The sequence below is a fragment of the Prionailurus bengalensis genome, chromosome A1 (assembly GCF_016509475.1).
Source record: "Prionailurus bengalensis isolate Pbe53 chromosome A1, Fcat_Pben_1.1_paternal_pri, whole genome shotgun sequence".
NCBI classification, from domain to species: domain Eukaryota; kingdom Metazoa; phylum Chordata; class Mammalia; order Carnivora; family Felidae; genus Prionailurus; species Prionailurus bengalensis.
Window position 1 is genome coordinate 57,079,957 of NC_057343.1, and position 22,721 is coordinate 57,102,677.

The 22,721-nt window shown below is 34.0% G+C and overlaps 1 pseudogene; it reads left to right on the top strand.

Moving 5' to 3' along the window:
* The window catches only part of LOC122478745, an 84,700-nt pseudogene that overhangs the window by 61,467 nt on the left and 512 nt on the right, over positions 1–22,721 (top strand).

Genomic DNA, 22,721 nt, shown 5'->3' on the forward strand with positions numbered 1-22,721 from the left:
CACTGCATTTTCTGCTTAAAGTTTTCCACTCTTTTCCAATTGTTTAATTTGGAAAATAAAATAATGATTTTTCTTAAATTTATTTATTTTGTTTTAGAAAGGGGGGGGCGAGCAGGGGAGAGGGGCAGAGACAGAGGGAGGGGGAGAGAGAGAGAATCTTAAGCAGGGTTCACACTCAGTGTGGAGCCTGACATGGGGTTCGATCCCATGATCCTGGGGTCATGACCTGAACTGAAATCAAGAGTCCAACGCTCAACCAGCTGAGCCACCCAGTCACCCCAAATAAAATAGTGATCTTGAGAAAAGTTTGTATACTGGAAAAAATAAGTTGGTTGTATTAAATAATGAATACAATTTCAACTACCCAATGAATTCAATTAAATACATCTAACCACCATGCAAGTCTTGAGTTGACAAAATGTATTAACATTTCTTTTTTTTTTAATGATTATTTTTGAGAGGGAGAGACAGAGCGCGAGTGGTGAAGGAGCAGAGAGAGGGGGACACAGACTCTGAAGCAGGCTCCAGGCTCTGTGCTGCTGGCTCAGAACCTACTCAGGGCTTGAACCCACTAGGGGCTTGAACCCACTAACCCTGAGATCAAGACCTAAGCACAAGTCAGACACTTAACCAAATGAGCCACCCAGGTACCCCAATGTATTAACATTTCTAAAGAGACATTGAGTCAGTTAGAAAAGAATGTTGGTTTGATGTGGATTTATGCAAGAATAGAATCATGAAAGTGAATATGCTTGCAAACTCTGCCCAAGGGAAAGAACACTGTAGCTGATGGATGCTTTGTATTTCATTCAGTAGTTCAGTCCATGTTTGTTGTGAATTGATCACATTATGCCATTTTAGTTCACAACTATTAAGCACTTAATTGATCAAGCTTATTTGCCAATGGCTCTGATTGTCATGCACACAAAGACATATTTACAAAAGAGTTGGAATCCTGTGGAGGGCTACCTGGAAGAAGAGAATTCACTGTATCTGCAGACAAATATCTTCTGGCCCCTGTGTCAGTTACTGACTTTTTTGTTTTTTAAAAAAATAAAATTGAGTTTGGTCAATGTGATTTTTTTTTCTCTTAGACTTAGAATGATTGATTCTCAGTGGTTAATTCTGAACCCAGTAAATTCAGTAATGCAGTTATTCCAGATGTTGTTTAAGGAGCATGGGATAGGTGTGTGAAAAAAAAATACAAAAATCTCTGCCCTTTTGGAACTTAAACATTCACTAAGTTAATGCCATACTCTGATTTTACTTGAAGGTAGCCCTTTGGCCTTCTCTCTTTGCCTTATCTCTTCAATTTCCATCTGCTACAATTCCCATATGTTTTGTCAATTGAAAGAGGCATTTAATCATCCAACTCATAGATGTGCTGGGAAGCCTTCTGGAAAGAATCAATGGATGTGCATTAGCCTATAATCCTAAATTTTGTCCAGTAGTAGCCATACTTTTTTCCTTCCTCGATGGTCTTGAATTCAGGTGGTAGCCAGTCATTTAAAGATTATCTTAAAACTGTGTTCTGTACATCAACAAGTTAATTTTCTACATTATTTACTTCCAGATTTAGTTCTTCCTAATTGAACTCAACATAAGAAAAGGATAGTATAGGTGTCCACATAACTTGATAATCTATTTCAGTTGGGTTTCTCTTTAATTCTCTCCGGGAGTTTGAAAAACACCCAACATTAAAATAGTCATCACTCTACAAATATTTATTGAGCATCCATTATATGAATATGCTATGTATATACCATCATATATTGAAATTATGCAGAAGCCATTGAAGACATTGATGACAAAAAATTCAGTTGAGAAACAAAATGGTCTGTACTACAATGAAGCTAGAAAGAAAAGGGTTTTGAAATTAGATGGACCTATCTGGAATGATTCTGACATTTAAATATCTTTGCAAATTTGCAAGGCATATCAGCTTTCCACATTTTGATTTCCTTATTCAAAGAATGAGATGAAATTACCTATTATAGTGAGAATTAGGATTTTAAAAAGTATCTAAAATCTTGGTAGAAAATAGCAGTTTAAAGTTTTAAAATGCGCTTACTACTGGAATAAAATACCCTCTACTTTACTATAGATTTACAAAAGCAGTGTGTGTGTGTGTGTGTGTGTGTGCGCACGCGCTATGGGTACATGCAAAAGATACTTAAATAACAAAACAAGGAAAGAAAAAAAACTTGATTAAGTGCCATAAAAATTCAGGACAAATCTAAAGTGACATAGAATGAGGTAGTTAATGGAAACTTCCCAGAAGAAGTACAGTTTTAGAATATGGGAAGACATGTCTTTTAGATGAAATTATGTGCATGAGTAACTATCAGTTCCAGTTTTAATAAAATGGCCATTTTATAGTGCTATGCATTAGTAGATAATGTGGAAAATAATATAGGGGTCCCTCCCTTAATGGTCTTAAATAATAAGTTAAAGATTCCCTGCTCTGGTCTGATGGCATTGAGGGGCAACTACTGATTTTTTTAAGTTTGGAAGGACATGATAGAATGGTGACTTTAGAACAAAATATACACCTACATCTTTGCCTGCTAGATGATTCCTATAAGTGGAATGATTTACCTTGCTGCTTTTGGATGTCCCTTAACTTCCTTAGAGGTCATGCCCACAGGCCCATATAATTCATCAGATAAGCATTTGAAGGAAAAATATGAGGCAGGGAATGATAAAAGATCTCTGGAATACTTAAGTTCCTCACTAACATCTTGTCTTACAAAGTGATTAAATATCTCTATCAAATCAAATGTGCTTCTTTTCTCCTTAAAACAGTGTTGTGAATCTAGTAAGAAAATTCCTTTGCTTTTGTATGCTTTAGGGCAACCAAGACACATGATTAGGTAGGTGGCCCAGCCTTATGTATTTTATTCTGGGAAGAATAGGGCTGAGAACCTAGATTTCCTGCTGCAGAAGGTTAAAGGACCCTCTCTGCAGGTGGAAATTAAATGTACTTCTCCAAAGAAGAGGCTCCTGTGAGAATGTCAGAAATTCTGGCAATAGAACTCAATTCCCACATTCCATTTTCACTTTACAAGGAGGTAGATTCCCTTGGGCCAAGGACAGCATACTGTTCACACTTTAAAGCTTCCCTCACCATGATTGTAACAGCCAAATATCTTGTAACTGAGCTGTGCATCTAATAGAGCAATGTTTTAAACCAAAATTTTTTTTTAATGTTACTTTTCAACTTATACTAGTTTTTTATCCCCCCAAAACCATTAGATTCTATTGTAAACACAGTCCAGGTAATATAATTGCTCTGATACTTCTGAAAAGACTTTTATTTTTCTTAAACACCACTACCATCTCCAAATACGCTGTAGAGAAAAACAAAACATCTTAAAGACTTTTCATGTTATCTTCAATTTTTTATGGAACAAGAAATATTTTTAGATATTATTTGTTCATTCTTCCTAAATTATAAATTCACCAAAACATAATTTATTGTAGTCCTACCACTGAGTATTTTGGGGAGAAATTCAATTAAACACTTGGTAAGTTTCCTTTTTTCCTTTGTTATTGAAATAATATCAATATACAATATTTACTAATTTCAAGTGTACCTCATTGTGACTCAATATTTTTATACTGCACACTTTTTCCACAGAATCAGAACAAAGAACCCTAAAATTTGTATGGAAACACAAAAACCCCAAAATAGCAAAAACAATCTTGAGAAAGAAAAAACAATGCTGGAGGTATCACACTCCCTTATTTCAAACTATACTAGAAAGTTGTAGTAATCAACAGTATGGTATTGGTAATTTTTCTTTTGATGATTTTCTGATTTTCCTCCTTTTAATAACTTAAAAATAAATTCAGAATGTTAAAAGTGGATTTGGAAAGATCACCTTTGATTGATTAGCATATAGAAAGATATGAAATATTTTCATTCCCTCTGTAATAATAAATCATCGGATTAATTTTTAAAAATCGTATTTTCCTTTTAAATAATTTTCTTTACTGTTTATTTATTTTTGGAAGATAGAGAGACAGAGTGGGGTAGGGGCATAGAGAGAGGGAGACACAGAATCTGAAGCAGGCTTCAGGCTCTGAGCTGTCAGCACAGAGCCTGTCGTGGGACTTGAACCCACAAAGCATGGGATCATGACCTGAGCCAAAGTCAGACACTCAACTGACTGAGCTACCCAGGTGCCCCTGTATTTTCCTTTTAAACCATCAACAACACCAGATGCAAGGAAATATAAGAGAAATAAACTCAAGTTGATGCACACTTCGTAGATTAAACAGGAGATAGATTTTCTGTTCCTGAAGCCATGTGGGATCTGGGCTATCAAATAAGCAAGCCTAGCATAAAAATGGCAGTATATGTTAACAGGATAAGAACTAGCCAAACTTTTGATAATTGAATGGGCTGACATTGCCATATTAGATTCTGGAGAACCACAGTGGATACATTATACTCTTGATATAGAGCAATTCTCCCTAACGACCGTTGAGTAAGGAGAGGTTGGGAGCTCAACTGGAAAGCAGAAGGAAATTTTTGCTATATAAGGAGATTATTTACATATAACATATATGCCCCACATGTATAATTTTTTTTTTCAGGACCTTGTTACCAGGTTTTACTGTTGGGCTACAATGTGGGAAGTTGTTCTACATTTATAATTCTCTAGGTATTTGCAGAAAATTGAGGGTTTTTTTTTTTGTTTTGTTTTTCAATTTAATCTGAAAGTTTATGCCTCTTAATCCCCTTCACCTATTTTGCTCATCCCACCACCTTCCTTCCTTCTGGCAATCACCAGTTTGTTCTCTGCATAAGAGTCTGTTTGTTTTGCTTGTTTTTGTTTGTTTTGTTCATTTGTTTTGTTTTTCAGATTACACATATAGGTTAAATTATATGGTATTTATAATTTCTTTGACTTGTTTTATTTAGCATAATAACTTCTGGTTTCATCTGTGTTCTCTCAAATGGCAAGATTTCGCTTTTTTATGGCTGAGTAATATTCCATCATATAATTGTGCACACACTACATTTTCTCCATCCTTTAAAACAAAAACATTTCAATGGGTTCACTAGAGATGTGTCTAGAGTACTTATTTTGGAATAATTATAATTAAAGATTCTAATTGCTTCAACAGATTTAGGATTGTTAATATTTTTCATCTAAAGTTTTGGTTTAGTCTTTTCCAAAATAATTCATGGGAAACCATCATAAAACTGCTAACAAAATGAAAGGCAACCTACAGAATATATACAATATATGCAAATATTCACTCATTATGTTGTTTAATATAATCAAAATAGTATAATTTTACATGTCAATTATATCTCAATAAAAAATGAACAAATTACACAAGTTAAAAAGTAAATAATGTTGATAGAGTTGAATATATATTAATTTTTAAACCTTATTAGGTAAAACAGTAAACAAAGAAAAATGATATACTTGAAAAATAATCACAATATGGATTAACATTCATGATGTATGCATTTTTAAAAAGCTATTATAATTGCACATGTGAAGAGATAAGAGTGGCTTAGCCTCAGATGCTTGCATTGAAGGCAGTTAAAGTGATCACATTTTGGACATACCACCTTCCTTACCTCTCAACGGTTTAATTAACATCATTTTGCCATACTATCTCATGAAAAATTATTCGCCAGATAATAGCACCAGAGGTGGGATTAACAATGACATGTCACTCAAAAATACGCTAATATCACATCCTTTTTGGTCTACGTTCATAGAAAAGGATATTAAATGTCTTTACACTAATTCAAGAGAAAATTCACTTTGAGTTCACTTTGTTTTCCCCTGCTGTAGCTTTCCAAAATTAATAAATGTACTTTCACGAAAGGGACTTCTCAGTGAATAACGCTGATATATTTTCATGATGGTTACCAGTGGAGAAAGTGTATCCCATGCATCTTACTTAAATCTAACAATGCTGCAAGGCAGACAGGCTAAATATTATTATCACCATGCAGCTAATGGGGAAAGTGACAGCAAGACATATTATTTATAGGCCATTTATTTTCTAACCATAGCTCTAAGTTATATTGAGAGTTACGATTTAAAAACAAAATTAAAAAAATGGTCCCTGTTTTCCAGGGAGATCATTGAAAATGCCATCAACAGGAATTTAAATGCATCTGAGAAGTATGGAATAACTCAGAAAGGCTCGTTAGTGGATCCGTTAAATAGTAAATGGATCTAGGCCAAAGTGAGAAAGGTAGAAATCGAGAAATAAGAAGGGCTTTTAGCAATAGCAATAATTTACACAAAAGTCTTGAAACATGATGTCAGAATTTACTCTATAAATGAAAAAAATCAGTATAATGATCATAGACATGTGATAGAACTGAAGAGGTTCAATTGTAAATATGCTGAAAGCCTTTCTTCAAATGTGTAGGGTACAACTGGAGGCTTTTGAGCAGTAGCTTAACAAGGTCAGATTAATAATTTCGAAGACCATTCTGGTAAGTAAGGTGTAAATTTCAATGGACTAGCAAAAAATTGGAGATTAGGAGGGAAATAGGAGATTTACAACAATCCAGACAACACATATGAGGACCTGAATAGACATTGGCACTGGGAATTTGAAGGCGATGGATGACACTAAAAGGTATTACCGAAGCAGGAAGTTAGGATTTCCTCCATGCTTGCACAAGAGGATGTACAAGGGGACATTGTGGTTACAGGGGAACTGATGAAGAGAAGTAGAAGAGGAAGTCAGGTCATTGGAGGGGAAAGGATTTCATGGGATTATGAGGGTTTTAGGTTTGACTTTGTTAAACAGAAGACCCTGGAGGTCTTGATTTAAAAAGGAACACAATTTGTTTTATGTTAAAATCACTTTGGCTGGCTACTAAGTTGAGAATGGACCATGGAAGATAGAAGTAGAAGCAGGGGGACATATATGATGGATAGTAATTCAGGTGAGAGAGAATAGTGGCTAAAACCTGACAGTAGCAGTGCAGAGAGAGGGGGATGAATTCAAAAATGGTTTTCCCTTCTATTCCATCTTTTAATCACGTAATGAACCCGCATGATCAGATTCTAAACAGAAATTCTTCCTGAAAAGATCCTGTGAAGTGTATATTCAAGGTTTCCAACCCTTATGATATAGGAAAGGATAACTGAAGAGGAAAATAATACAATCACTAATTCCCTTGACTATTAGCCCATATGGTGTAATAACAGAAACTCTCACACTTTTTTTGTGCATTATAATATACATTTTTGGAAATTGTATCCTAAGGAAGAGATAAATCCTAATCTTTACTACTTTGGAAAGTAACAAAATAAATAAAGTTTTAATAATGGAAAACTTTAAACTATTTTAGAAAAGTGTAATATAGTAAGTTTTTTTTAATATTACAAATATATTTCAACTTTGGTTTTTAAATCTACTGTGAGATTTGAATTGATTATTGCAATGTCTTTTTAAGATACTGTAGAGTTCTTAGTGATTTCTATATCTGTTGTATAGAATTCATATCTGTTGTATCCATATCTTATTATTTATTTATTTTTAAAGTTTATTTATTTGGAGAGAGGGAGAAAGAGAGAGAGAAAGAGAGAGCACATGAAAGAGGGAGGGGTAGAGAGAGATGGAGAGAGAGAATCCCTAGCAGACTCTGCACTGTCAGAGCAGAGCTCCACACAGGGCTCGATCTCACAAACACTGAGATCATGACCTCAGCCCAAACTAAGAGTGGGATTCTTAACCAACTGAGCCACCCAGGCACCCTAATAATAAAAGAAATATTAAGATACTTAGATTGCATTTGAAACTTTCATTACACTTTGTTACATTATCTTATTATCACGCTCTTTCAGCTATTAAATTTCAGATGGAGGGTAAATATTTTGTTTGACAGTATGTCACATAGTTTATCTGAAACCTTAGAAAAAGTAGATTTCAAGTTGACAAAATTACTTCAAAAATGACTTCTAAGTCTGCGTATATGTGATTTTCCTTTCTTATAAGCAGTTAAAACAAGAAGTTAAAAGAAGAAAGTGCTTTTCTGTTCATTATTTTCATGATGTGCATGACAGATATTTTAAAATATCCTTCTTTCAATTTGAAGTAGTAATAATGTAGAAAAGAATAGTACTGTTTATATTGCTCAACCAACGATGGGTACTAGTAATTTGATTGACTATCAAACCATTGGTCAAGTGCTGAAAGGATAAAGATTAGTGAAAGCTTTAGAGTTGTGTAGAAGATTTCCATTTTTATTAGTATCAAATGTGCCAAACTGTATGATGAATTTGGCAAATATAATGAGTTCAAATAGCCAGCCAGTGATTCAGAGGGCACGATGCATCTGCTCTTACAGCAACATTTTAATCCCTACATTATCCATCTAAAATTCTAACGGAACTTTAACTTTAAACTATATACTAATGGCTATAAGCCATACCATGCATATTAGGATGTGAAATCAAACCTGGTCCACAGGAAAAATTCCTTTCATATCACAACTACTTCTATAAAACAACTGCTATATCTTAACTAAATGACATAAAGGGGGTAAAGTAAGTAAGCTTTCAGTTACCATCCAGCCCCGTGGCACAACCTATGTTAAAACTTCTTCTTATAAGAGCTTATTTAACAGGGTGTTATATTTGCCATCAACCATGCATGTATTTAAAGTTCAACGTGACATAAAGAGAATGACATAGATCACAAATTGCCCAAAGACTTGTCAATGTATATAAAATATTTAGTTTCTATAGATTGTTATTTAAAAATATTTATGATTAAAACTATTTATTATTAATCTCCAAATAGGAAGTATATTGAGTTTGCAGGTGAGAAAAATAATTTATTTCTTTAGGATTTGAATATGGTTTCCTGGAGCATGTTAAATATGATTGGTGCTAAAAAGGAGGCATCAGGTAATTTTGAGAAAAGTGATAGAAGTATTGTTAATAAAGACCCAGACCCACATAACAATTTAGTAGATATGTTTAAGTGAGGAGCTGGCAGAAAAAAACTTTGTGTCATACCCATGTGATTAGGGATCACACTAAGGGATGTAAAGTCCAGTTGCCTGAATTTAAAACTTGAACATCTTCAAACTGTGTAAGCTTGAAAGAAACCAATTGTTCTTCACTTGAAAAATAGAGGAAAGTGTATCTAAAAGATTCTCATAAGAAAGAAGTGAATTTAAAATGCCAACTTTGAAGAATAGGTAGAGTTTCATTTTCTTTCTCCTCAATTATTTTTGAAATAATTCTAAATTGAGATGTAATCCATACCCTATAAAATTCACTCTTTAAAAGTGTACATTCAGTTGTGGTTTTTTGATTGTTTCATCTTGCTAAAATATCACACAGTTGTGATATTGCTGTGATCACTGCTGTGATCACTGTTGTGATCACTGCTACCTAATTCCAAAATATCTTTATTATCCTGTCTTAATTACCCATTAGCGGTTGCCCAGTTCACTCTTTCCATGTTCCCTGGCAACCACTAACCTACTTTCTGTCTCTATGGAATTGTCTATTCTTTATGTTCCCTGTAAACAGAATAATACAATATGTGGTCATTTGTTTCTGGCTTCTTGAACTTAAAATGTTTAAGGTTACTTTGTGTTGTGAATGTTTCAGATCTTTCTTTCTTTCTATGTCAGAAAAATATTCCTTTGTATGGATATACTGAATTTTATTTATCCTTTATCAATAGACATTTGAATTGCTTCAAGTTTTTGCCTATGATGATTAATATGAACATTCTGATATAAATTTTTGTGCAGACACATGTTTTTGGCATTCTTACGTACATACCTTGGAGTGAAATTGCCGTTTTATGTGGTGAATCTATGCTTAACTTTTTGAAAAACTACCAAAGAGTTTTTCAAAATAGCTGCTTCATTGTACACTCTTATCAGCAATTCATTACGGTTCTAATTGTTTGACAATCTTGCCACATCTATTAATGCCTGATGTTAAATAATAAATTATATCTCATTTGGGGGCAGGGGTTGTGCTATATATATATATATATATATATATATTCGTAATAAATATTATAATATACATTATATATATTATATATTTATTATATATTATAATATATATTTTGAATATATATTTAGGATATATAGTCATAATATATGCATATTTATCATATGTATTTAGAATATATACATATTTATGATATATAAATGTGTTTACATATATTTGTCATTTTAAACATTTTTATACTATTTAGTAGTTTTAATTATAAACACAATGTTGCCTCACCATCACCATTATCTATTTTCAAAATTTTTTTATCACCCCAAAGGGAATCTTAGTATCCCTTAAAAAATAACTCCTCATTCTCCTCTCCTCCCTGTCTCTATGAATTTGCCTATTTTCTAGATGTTTCGTATAACTGAAACCATATTTTATTTGTCCTTATGTGTATGACTTGTTTTGCTAAGCATAATGTTTTCAAGGTTCATCCATGTTTTTAGCATGTATCAGAACTTCATTTCTTTTTTTGGCTGAATAATATTCCATTGGCAGTATATACTATATTTTGTTTCTACTTTCATCTGTTATTGGACACTCGGGCTATCCTCATTGTGGTTTTTACATTTACCTGATGACTACTGGTGTTGAGCATCTTTTCTGTGGTTATTGGCCATGTGTACAACGTCTCTGGAAAATATTTATTCAGATGTCTTTCCCTCTTTTTAATTGAGTCATTTCTTATTGTTGATTTTCAAGTATTCTTTATGTATTCTGGATCTAGTCTCTTATCAGATATATAATTTGTAAATATTTGCTCTCATTATATGGGTTGTTTTAAAGTATCCTTTAAAGCATAAACATTTTTAATTTTGATGAAGTCGAGTTTATCTATTTTTTTATTAGTTGTGTTTTGAAACCGTTACCAAATCTAAGTTCACAAAGATTTATGCCCATGTTTTGTTGTAAGATATTTATAGTCTTAGCTCTTACATTAGGTCTTTGGTCAATTTTGTGTTATTTTGTATATGGTGTGAGATCTGGATGCAACTTTATTCCTTTGCATGTGGATATCCAGTAGTTCCAGTACCATTTGTTGAAAAGGCTATTCTTATCTCATTGGATTCTCTTGGAACATTTGGAAAGCATCAGTTGACCACAGATAGTAGAGTTTATTATCAACTCACAGTTCTAATCCATTGACTGTTAATCCGTGCTTCTAATAGTACCCACCTGTATTGATTACTCTAGCTTTGTAGTAAATTTTGAAATTAGAGGGGTGCCTGGGTGGCTCAGTTGGTTAAGCGTCCAACTTCAGGTCATGATCTCACGTTTTGTGAGTTTGAGCCCCGCATCTGGCTCTGTGCTGACAGTTCAGAGCCTGAAGCCTGCTTTAGATTCTATGTCTCTCTCTCCCTCTGCCCCTCTCCCACTCATGCTGTCTCTCTCTCTCTCACTCAAAAATAAATAAACATTAAAACAAAATTTAAAAAAAGAAATTAGAAAGTGTGAGTCCTATTACCCATTTTTTTTTCTTTTAAAATTGTTTTGGCTATTATAATAGTCAAAACTATTCGAGTGTTTTTCATTTCCATATGAATTTTAAGATAAACTTGTCAATTTCTGCAAAGAAAGCATTTGAAATTTTGGTAAGGATTTCATTGAATCTGTAAGTCAATTTGCAAAGTATTACTGTCTGAACAATATTAAGTATCTATTTCATAAACATGGAATGTCTTTCCATGTATTTAAAAAAATTTTTAATTTTTTAAGCAGTATTTTGTAGTATTGAGTATATACATCTTACAGTTAAAAAGTTTATTTCCAAGTGTTATTCATTTTTATTCTGTTGTAAATGGGATTGCTTGCTTAATTTCAGTTTCAGACTGCTCATTGTTAGGGGCACCTGGGTGGCTCCATTGGTTAAGTGTCTGACTTTGGCTCAGGTCATGATCTCACAATTTGTGAGTTCAAGCCCCTCATTGGGCTCTGTACTGACAGCTTGGAGCCTGGAGCCTACTTCAGATTCTGTGTCTTCCCCTCTCTCTACCCCTCCCCTGCTCACGCTCTGTGCCTCTCTGTCTCTCAATAATAAATAAACATTAAAAAATTTTGAGAAAAAAGATTGCTAATTGCTAGCATGTAGATTTTCAATTCATTTTTGTGTACTGATCTTTTCTAAACTTTCTATACTCATTTATTGGCTGTAATTATATACCTGTGTGTTTTGATTCCTTAGGATTTTTGATATACAGAATTATGTCAACTGCAAATAAAGATAATTTTATCCTTTCTTTTCAATCCTAATGTCAATTATTTTTATTACTTGACTAATTGTTTTGGTTAAAACCTCCAGTTCAATGTTGAATGAAAGTAGTGAGGTAGACATCCTTGCATTTTTTTAATCTTAGGAAACACTTTTTTTGTTTTTGTTGTTGTGATTGTTGTTGTTGATCTTATAGACTGAACTATGGAATGTGTGAATGAGCTGGGGGACTGGTCAGGGAAGCCAGGAAATGGCTTCAGCTGATTAGTATCCACTGTTGCAAGAATACTGTCACGCAGAGGTCAGCGTGGTTAATGGGATTAGTGATGCTAGCCTGAAACTGGCTTTAAAAAATATACATCAGAAGGACTATACCAAATTTTTAACATTTCCAAAAGTCATCTTCAGAATTTAAAACAAAGTCGTCCTAACCTAAACTATAAAGTTTATATTGATGCTTGGTTTCATGCACTTTCTCAGATGTTTCTTTTAGGAATTTTGTTCCTGCCTTCCTGGCTTTTCATATAGCTGTAAGTGCTTGCTTTCTTATCCTCTCACAAGTTTTCAGAAACAATTCCATCCCTATTTATTTATTTATTTATTTATTTTTTAATTTTTTTTCAACGTTTATTTATTTTTGGGACAGAGAGAGACAGAGCATGAACGGGGGAGGGGCAGAGAGAGAGAGGGAGACACAGAATCAGAAACAGGCTCCAGGCTCTGAGCCATCAGCCCAGAGCCCAACGCGGGGCTCGAACTCCCGGACCGCCAGATCGTGACCTGGCTGAAGTCGGATGCTTAACCGACTGCGCCACCCAGGCGCCCCTCCATCCCTATTTAAAACACTTCCACAGTTGACTTCTTTAACAAATGCCAAGCATTGATATCTAACTTGTTTTCATACTTAGCACATGAAAGTTAGCCTACTGCCTTGAAATGCAGTTTAAGTCATAATTCCAGAGACATTTCATTTATTAAACTTTTATTGAGCACTTTTATGTGCCTATCATTGTCCTAATACTCTTTGTATTTACTTGAGCCCAAGTTTATATAGTTCCAGGAAAAACTTTCTGTCTCTACTTCAAGAAGACAGAAGTAATTCCAATTTGTGTTCCTTTGTTGGTAGTTAAATTTTTATTGAGCTATAATTTGTATGTAAAATTGTTTTAGTTTTCAGTGTACACCATAATCATTTCATAAACTTATATATTGGAAAATAATGACCACAATTGTAGTTAACCATCATCAAACATAGCTAGAATTTATTTTCTTGTGACGAGAACTTTAAAGATCTACTCTCTTAGCAATGTTCAAATATGCAATACAGTAATGTTAACCACAGTCACCATACTATACATTACATCCCCAGGACTTGTCTTCTTATAACAAATTTTGTACCTTTGACCACCTCCCCACCCCCAACCTCTTACTTCTGGCAACCATATATGTTTTTCGTGTTTATGACTTCAGTTTTGTTGTTGTTGCTGTTGTTGTTGTTGAGGTTTATGTAATTTCACCATCAGTGTCATGCTAACCATGTTTTTCATAGATGCCCTTCATTGAGTTGAAGGAGTTCCCTTCTATTCTTTGTTGAGTGTTTTCATCCTGAAATGGTGTTGGATTTTGCAAAATGCTTTTTCTGCGTCTATTGAAATGATCTTGTATTATGTATTAGTTTCCTTGACTTCTGTATGTTGAACCAATCTCGCATTGTTGTGATAAATCCCACTTGGTCAGAATTTGTAATCCTTTTTATATATTGCTGTATTCAAATCACTGTATTTTGCCACCTAGTTTTGTATCTACATTCATGAAGGATATTAGTCTGTACGTTTGTTTTCTTGTGATATCCTTGTCTGGTTTTGTTATAGGTTAATAGTGTTTTAACAGAATGAATTCGAAAGTATTCTTTTCTCTTTAATATGTTTTGGAAAACATTTGTGAAAGATTGTTGCAATTCTTCTTGAAACATTAGGGAGAATTCAACAGTAAAGCCATCTGGTGTGGGCTTTTCTTTGTGGGATATTTTTTGATTGCTGTTTCAATCTCTACTTGTTATGTGTCTAATCAGTCTTCTATTTTTTTTTTTTGAGCTAGTTTCAGTAGTTTCTGGCTTTTCCTTAAATTTTATTTAAAATACTCCATATCCATTTACATGAAAAAAGAGCATAAATATATATATATAGATCAAGAGGCTCTAGATTTGTAACTTGTCTTGTATCTGTAAATATATATATATATATTTATGCTCATATAAATATATATAAATATATATAAATATATATATATTCATGGAGAATTTAATATTAAACTAATATTAATTTCTTATTACTATTTTAATATTAATTTAATATAAAATTTGTCATTTGTTTGCTATTATTCTGCTCAGTGGTGTAGCTGAGTATCATGTAGCTGTACTTTTTATAGGTAGAAGATATCAGCTAATACAATGCATATCTGTAGATACACAATAGAATCGGGGGTTATATGCAGAAATAAAATAGTCATGATTATATAGATAAAAAGATTACACTTAACCTATTTATTCAGAAACTTTATGTATGGGGAAAAATGAGCCAAATAATGAAATTATTGACTTCTCTAAGGCCTGAGTAATTTTATTCCCCACTCCCGTGCTCCTTATAATGTGGTATCATAGCTCTCATAAAATCAATTGTTGAGAAAAGCATTTTATTTTATTTTATTTTATTTTAGACAGAGAGAGAGCATGAGCAGTGTAGAGGGGCAGAGGGTGAGAGAGAGAATCTCAGGCAGGCTCCAAGCTCTGTGCAGAGCCCTATGTGGGGCTTGATCTCACAATCCTGAGATCATGATCTAGGCCGAAATCAAGAGTCAGACACTCAACCGACTGAGCCACCCAGGTGCCCCGAGAAAAGTATTTTAAAGTTCATGTATGTGTGTGCTTAATTTGCCTCTCTATCAACCAGTATATTTTTGCCAGTTCAATGCTATGTGAAACTGAGCCAGCTTGATGTACTCAGACATCAGTGTATACCATGTACTTGCTACATTTTAGTTATATTGTTCGATCATCACTAAGCTTTTCATTACAAGAATGTTTACTATATGGAAAATAAAATGAGTCTACTGTACTGTTAAAGTCCAGCTAGTAGACAATAACATACTAATCTAAGGAAAAGGAAGCATCTATGTGGTGAATCATACCTTGTAACTTGCCACAAAGATGCCCAAGGGGGTTCCTAAAGGAAGTTTTCCACAGAAAGGAGGCTTGCTGACACCAGTTCACCCCCTTTGGAGCATCGGGGGAATCTGACCACAGAGTTACTGTATCACCTTAGGTACTAGCTTGAGGTGTGGGTGACAAAGACTTAAATCGGATTAATAATATGCAAATGCCTAATGTGCATAATCTTTCATGGGCACTCCTTAGATCAAGAGGCTCTAGATTTGTAACTTGTCTTGTATCTGTAAACTGGACAAGAGTTCATGACTCTTCTTTATGAGAAATATTGTCAAGTTTTTTGGCTAGCAACATAAGGCTCTCTCATTACACTGATTAATCTTTGGACACTTTAATCAATTTACCGTTACATAAGATATATATCGACCAAGACATTCTGAGATGGGTACTTCCTGCTCCTTTCATGTGGATGTTCTCACCATGTTGTTGACAGTTAACAATGGCACTTGGTCTCTGCTAACCCAGGATCCCATAATCCCCAGTGAAATCGGGGAGCCCACTTCAATGGCAATATCTCATATAGTTATACCTGGCTAGAAGTTGAGAATAACCACAGAACTTATCCAAGATGTGAGCAATCCCTTCACTTAGCTATTTCTTAATGCTTTACAGAAGGGAATGTCTTCTGGGACTTCTGCAGGCTTTAACAATTCCATTTTAGGTACCAATGTATTCATATTCTGGAAGTAAACCTTTGTGTGTCCCAATGGCTTTCTCTGAAATTTGAATATATACATTCCTAAGTTTGGTGCATAACTCTCAACTCTTACCTTTCAATTAGACTATATGATTTAGGTCATTGTCTTTGGTTCTCTTTTCTTGAGAGGAGCAGTTTACCCTGACCTTTGCATGGTTTTTATTTTCATTCTGGCTCTTAATAAAGTTCATAAGAAAATATGAATAAAGAACAATATCTGAATCCTTGCATATGTAGAAGTATATTTTATTTTTGCCCTCAATTTTAGTTGATATTGTACCATGCTATTAAATTCTACTAAATTAATATAATAAAGTATTAAATTAATATTTCCTCATAATTCCTAGTGTTTTTACAATCCAGTGTAATTGGAAAAAAATATCTACTATAAGTGAGATTCTTATTTATTTATAGATTAGCTATTTTTACTTTCTAGAAATCTTTAAAAATAAGTAATTATTTTTAAAATGTAGTTTTTCAAGAACTAAAAGGAGGATACATTTTTATGCCAAGTGAGCTCAGTAAGCTCTTGGCATAATTTATGAAAAAAAGACAGTTATCAGAGTATAATAGACACATATGGCTCACGCACTTTCATGTGAAGAATAATATATGTATATATACACACACGCATGTGTGTATATATATGTATGTGTGTGTGTGTATATATATATATATATATATATATATATATATATATATCTCATATGTATATGTTTAGAGACAGGCAGAGACAAAGAAACAGAGGAAGAGAGAAGAAATTGACAGACATATGGGGAAAAATACATAAAGATATAAACTAGGTTGTTAACTTAAATCCTAAATTATCTGAAGAATGTGATGTATGGGAGTTGATCTGGGGACTATCAGGGTAGGTGGAAAACAAAGAAAAAATTATGTAAAAAATAAGATTGGAGACATCATCAGGAGCCTCATCATAAATAGTGTTTTAGGCCATGATGAGAATTTTAAGTGCATGGGAATTCACCAAAGCATGTCAAAATGGGAGTAACACATTTGGATGTGTACTTAAGTAGGTCATGCTGGGTATGCAGAGAAGTCGATAGTATATGCAGGGAGAGGAGAATGGAGTGTATTAAGATAAAATGTGAAAAATCATGGAGTTTGGGGGAGCAAATAAAAATAGAAACAAGTAAATATATTTCAGAAAGCAGAAAATTAATAGACTAGACCTGGGAGAAGTGCCTGGGTGGCTCAGTAGGTTAAGCATTTGCCTTTGGCTCAGGTTACCAACTCGCAGTTTGTGGGCTTGAGCCCTGTGTCTAGCTCTGTGCTGACAGCTCAGAGCCTGGAACCTGCTTCGGATTCTGTCTCCGTCTCTCTTTGCCCCTCCCCCACTTGTTCTCTCCCTCCCTCCCTCTCTCCCTCTCTCTCTCTCTCTCAAAAATAAATAAAAACATTTAAAAAATTAATAGACTAGACCTGGGATACACTGAATCTAGAGAATAAATGAAGGTGGTAATAGCAGTGACTTTGGGTTGTTAGTAAGAAACAGGAATAAACAGGTGGATATAAAAATAGTGTCTTATAGGTTTGAACCATGATAAATAGGGCTGGTGATATGGAAAAAAATGCAAATGAAATTTTGAGTTAGCTTAATTTTGAGTTAGCTGTTAGAATCCAAGTTTTAGAAGTCATATCTGGGGCTAGAGGTAGTCAGATAATTATTTCCTGGAAATAGTGATGTCAAAATTGCAATAGAAAGGGGCGCCTGGGTGGCTCAGTCGGTTGAGTGTCCGACTTCGGCTCAGGTCATGATCTCACGGTTCATGGGTTTGAGCCTCAGGTTGGGCTCTGTGCTAACAGCTCAGAGCCTGGAGCCTGCTTCGGATTCTGTGTCTCCCTCTCTCTCTGCTCCTCCCCCACTCATGCTCTTTCTCTCAAAAAAAATAAATAAACATTAAAATTTTTTTTTAAAAAGGATACACAGGAGTTAGTCAAATAAAATTACTCTTTAGTATGACATTCTGGACTATTCGTAAACAGCTTCCTCTGTTCATTTTAGGCTTATCTCCAAATAGTCACTGCTCTGATCCCTCTGTTCCATCAATATTGATTTGTTCATTCTTTCAGAATGAATTGCTGTGTGCTACATCATCCACATTTAATTTGCCATTATAATGAGAATATTAATAAATCATTCACTGAGATGGGTTGATATTAGTCATGCATTTTTGCATTTATTATGAATCCCTACTTAATATAAAATAGGTATGACTATATTCCCTCTATAAAACAATTTCTAATATCTTATATACAGTATGTAAGTATGTGATTTATCAATATTTTAAGCTGTAAAACGAGATTACAAACACGAACTTCTGATTTAGAATTCCATGGGTATATTTTTAAATCATTTTAATGGTACATTGCAGAATTCAAAGTAAAACACATCTAAATCTCTGTAGCTTATGTTTTAAAATCCATACACACCATTCTCACTTTGTTAATGTTAATTCTAGATACTAATCGCATGAGTTTACAGATAAAGTTTGTTAAATTAGGGAGGAAATACACAGGTTACATAGTATTGAAATGTAATTTTTTTGTGGTGGAGGTGGCAAGCACCATCTGTATCTTGCTGATGGATTTCTAGCATCCTGCTTTAACCAAAGGATGATGCAATGCATTTCAGTAAGCTAAAGGGTAGTCTACTTATGAGGAATGTCAGAGTGTAGAGAATGTCTTCATTTTCTTATATGTCACCAGTTGTGTCTTATTTCTTTCATCATCCTTTATGCAGTGGTGAAGGTGGCCATGTAACTGATTGATAGCCCCATCAATTGAAGTCTTAATATTTTTTTTCACTTTTATCAATTCTTGATTCTTTCAAAGTTTTCAGTTATCTTTTATAATTCCCTACATTGTCATTTAATTTGCGAAACATATTAAATATAGTTATTCAAAGTTCTTATTTGAATACGCTAATATCTGATCAGAATGTCTGAATACTTTTCATCTGTTTCTATTGTTCTCTTTTTTTTTTTTTAGTCAGTTGTTGTGCATTTGTGTATTTTTTTTTTCCTGATTCAATGCTAGATGTGATTGCTTACTTATACAGAAACATTTAGAGCACAGGATACTATTTTCTACACCCAAGAAGTACTTTTTTGTGTCTGCTAAGGAGCGAAGGAGGAACAAACACTTAAAATCAATCACGATATAAATGACTTAATCTAGGTTTCAGGCTTTAGGATGGTTGTTAAATTTTCAATTCAGTCTTACTCCTAACTTGTCTCAACTGAAAAGTCCAGGGTGCTTTCTCGAACTCTTTTTTGGTATCCACTGAAGTGAAGGTTTTGCCTTAGCCGCAAGAGCTTTTCAAAATCTCTGCTTTTTAGTCTCCCAGCTACCACTTTACAGTTTGCAGATGCCTTGAGGTGAAAGTAGTACTAAATAAAAAGCCCACGTGCTTGAATTTTCTTTTTTCTAGCCTCTTGCAACACAAGTCCTTTTGTCTTCAATGTTTTCAAGAAAGTTTTATTCACTCTTTTGTTTTATCTTTTTAATTTTTAGTATTTCTAGTTTTTTAATAGGTGACTTATTCTGAAAAAAATAATTTCTCAAATCAGATCATTATAACTGAATATTTACACTTAAACTTCAGATAATTAGAGCTACATTATAGTCATTACATGTCACACATTTAATCCAGTTTGAGAGAAGGGAACTCAGAATTCTTGGGCTTGCTCTATCTGGGTTTGGCTTTTATCAAATGGAATTTACTATAATCAGAAACACAGGAAGCTCACAAACTTATTAAATGAGTTTTGTTGGTGAAGAGCCCAGCCTCCAGTAGGGCTACAAGGGACTGGAAATTTTTAGAATATAAAAAGGTTTCTTACTCCCTGATTTTCCAAGAATAGAAATCAACTTGAGAAAGCTGTCTTTTACCATAGGCAATTTTTTTTCAAAAGTAACTAATGAGGGCAATGAACAAAGAGTATCCCAAAGGATCTGCAACAATACTAAATCAACTTTCATTCTTGTGTGCTGATATGCTTCTATTTGAAACTTGAAGTGATGAAACTATAAATTAAAAGCATCATTGTGGTTTTGAGTATGTGGTGCTCCAGATCTCCCAGGATAGAGTGTCACTATCTCAAAAGAGAGTCATTCATCTCAGTGCCATATCATTTTGTCTATAACCCATACATTCTGGCAACATAAGACCATTTAAATTTATTTTTTATTGAGTTTACATAAATTTTACATGCCATTGTTAAGGGTTAACACTAAACATTTTTTTAAGTACTTAATCCAGGTACAGGCCACTCTGGTTACTTTGGTTACAGATTCCTATAGATGATACATTTCTACTTATTTTTTTTTTCAACGTTTATTTATTTTTGGGACAGAGAGAGACAGAGCATGAATGGGGGAGGGGCAGAGAGAGAGGGAGACACAGAATCGGAAACAGGCTCCAGGCTCTGAGCCATCAGCCCAGAGCCTGACGCAGGGCTCGAACTCACGGACCGCGAGATCGTGACCTGGCTGAAGTCGGACGCTTAACCGACTGCGCCACCCAGGCGCCCCCATTTCTACTTATTTTAATACCAACTAATATCTTCAATTAGCTTGATTTTGATACCTAAGAATTAGAGAACTGCAAACATGAATGGGGTTGTCTTCAAATTATTTTTGAAAAAACAAAAAAGAATATCCCACAAAGAAAAATCAAGAGTACTTAAGTCAGTGCACTGGAGAGACACATCCAGGAGGCAGAAAGGAGGTCTATTCATGTAACACTCTCACTGTTGGGATAGACTCACCTGGCAATATATGTTCAGATGTATTTCAGAATTGCTCCATAAAAATCCATAGTGACTGCTTTGTAACCCTCATTCTCTCCCATGATGAATGAATATCTGTTGTGGTTATCCTGTCTCTGTTTCATCACTGTATCTTGGGTGTATTGGGTGACAGATCAATTGTCTTCTTAAATCATAGGTCCCCAGGTCAAGAAATGATGCATCTAAACAATTCCATCTGTACTAATGTAGATCATAAGATTTTGGATTTTTAACTCGATGCCATGATTGGATGTGTCCTTAGATATTCTTGAGGTAAATTTTGGGGACCATGGGGCAGAGCATGATAAGTTGGCTTCTCCCTGTATCTCATGACCCATGCCATTTGAATTCATATTTACATTAAGTGGTATCTGTTTTGCTCTGCAGATGAATCTGGGCTAAACTTATGGTTTGCTTTGACCAATATGATGAGTCAGAAGTGATAGAATATCAATGAGTCATATAAGTCTAGGCCTTAAAGGCCTTGTGTATTTTATATTGCTCCCTAGGATATTTACCATGCCATGAGAACAAGGCCATCTGTCTGACAGCCAGCCAACTTCCACACCTGGATGCTATTGTAGATCAGCCAGGCTGCAGTATTCTTGCCATCTTAACCCTAAGGCATGAGTGAGCACAGCAGAAGCCAGAAGAACAACTAAAACCATTAGGTTAGCATATTGGGCTAGTAGGTTTATTAATAGCAAAATTAATAATAAATATAATATTTATTTATTATTTTATAATAATAAAATGAATTAAAGTTCATTTTTAGATCTACAAAATTTGGGTATGGTTGTTATGCAGCAATAAATAATTAATACACATTCATCTTTTTTGAGATTATTGATATTATTGTCTCAGAGATTTAAAATATAGTTACTTTAAATGTTTGAAGTGTATATACCATATATGTATCATATGAGAGAATTTCATTGTCATGTGCTCAAACTGATTGAGGATTTCTATTAAATTAGAAAATCACCTTCAGATGCAATATCTGATTAATAGATATAGATATAGATATAGATATAGATATAGATATAGATATAGATTTTGTGTGTGTGTGTGTTTTTGTTTTTTTCTCAGATTTTCTTATTTATAAGTTCTTACATTTTAGAACATGATCTCAGAATGACTTCATGCATGTAACATTATTATTAGTCACTATCTTTTTTGCATATAAAAATTTTCCATTATATGTCCCATGAACTTTAGAAAATCTTGTATTTGTCAGCCATATTTGTGTACCTTATATGCAGGTTTAGATTAAAATTCTATCTCCTAGTAAATAACATAAATAATTATCTGAATTCCATTTTTTTCTTGTTGACCATCTGTTACTTTAAACTCTTTTGGGGCATTTAATTTTATCCATAACATAATCTACATTTTGAGATTTTATTACATATTCTTGATGTGTCACTTACGTTTGTCCCATTGACCTTTCCCTAGAGCACAAACCACATACAATTCATTATCATGAAGCAAAGCCTGACTCATGAAAACTAAATAGTAAATAAATAAACTATGCCATACTTTTATTTTTTTTAATTTTTTTAAAGTTTATTTATTTATTTTGAGAGAGGGAGAGAGGGAGAAGGAGAGAATGAGCAGGGGAGGGGCAGACAGAGAGAGAGAGGGAGAGAGAGAATCCCAAGCAGGCTCCATATTGTCAGCACAGAGCCCAATGTGGGGCTTAAACTCAAACCATGAGATCATCAGCTGAGCTGAAATCAAGAGTTGGACACTT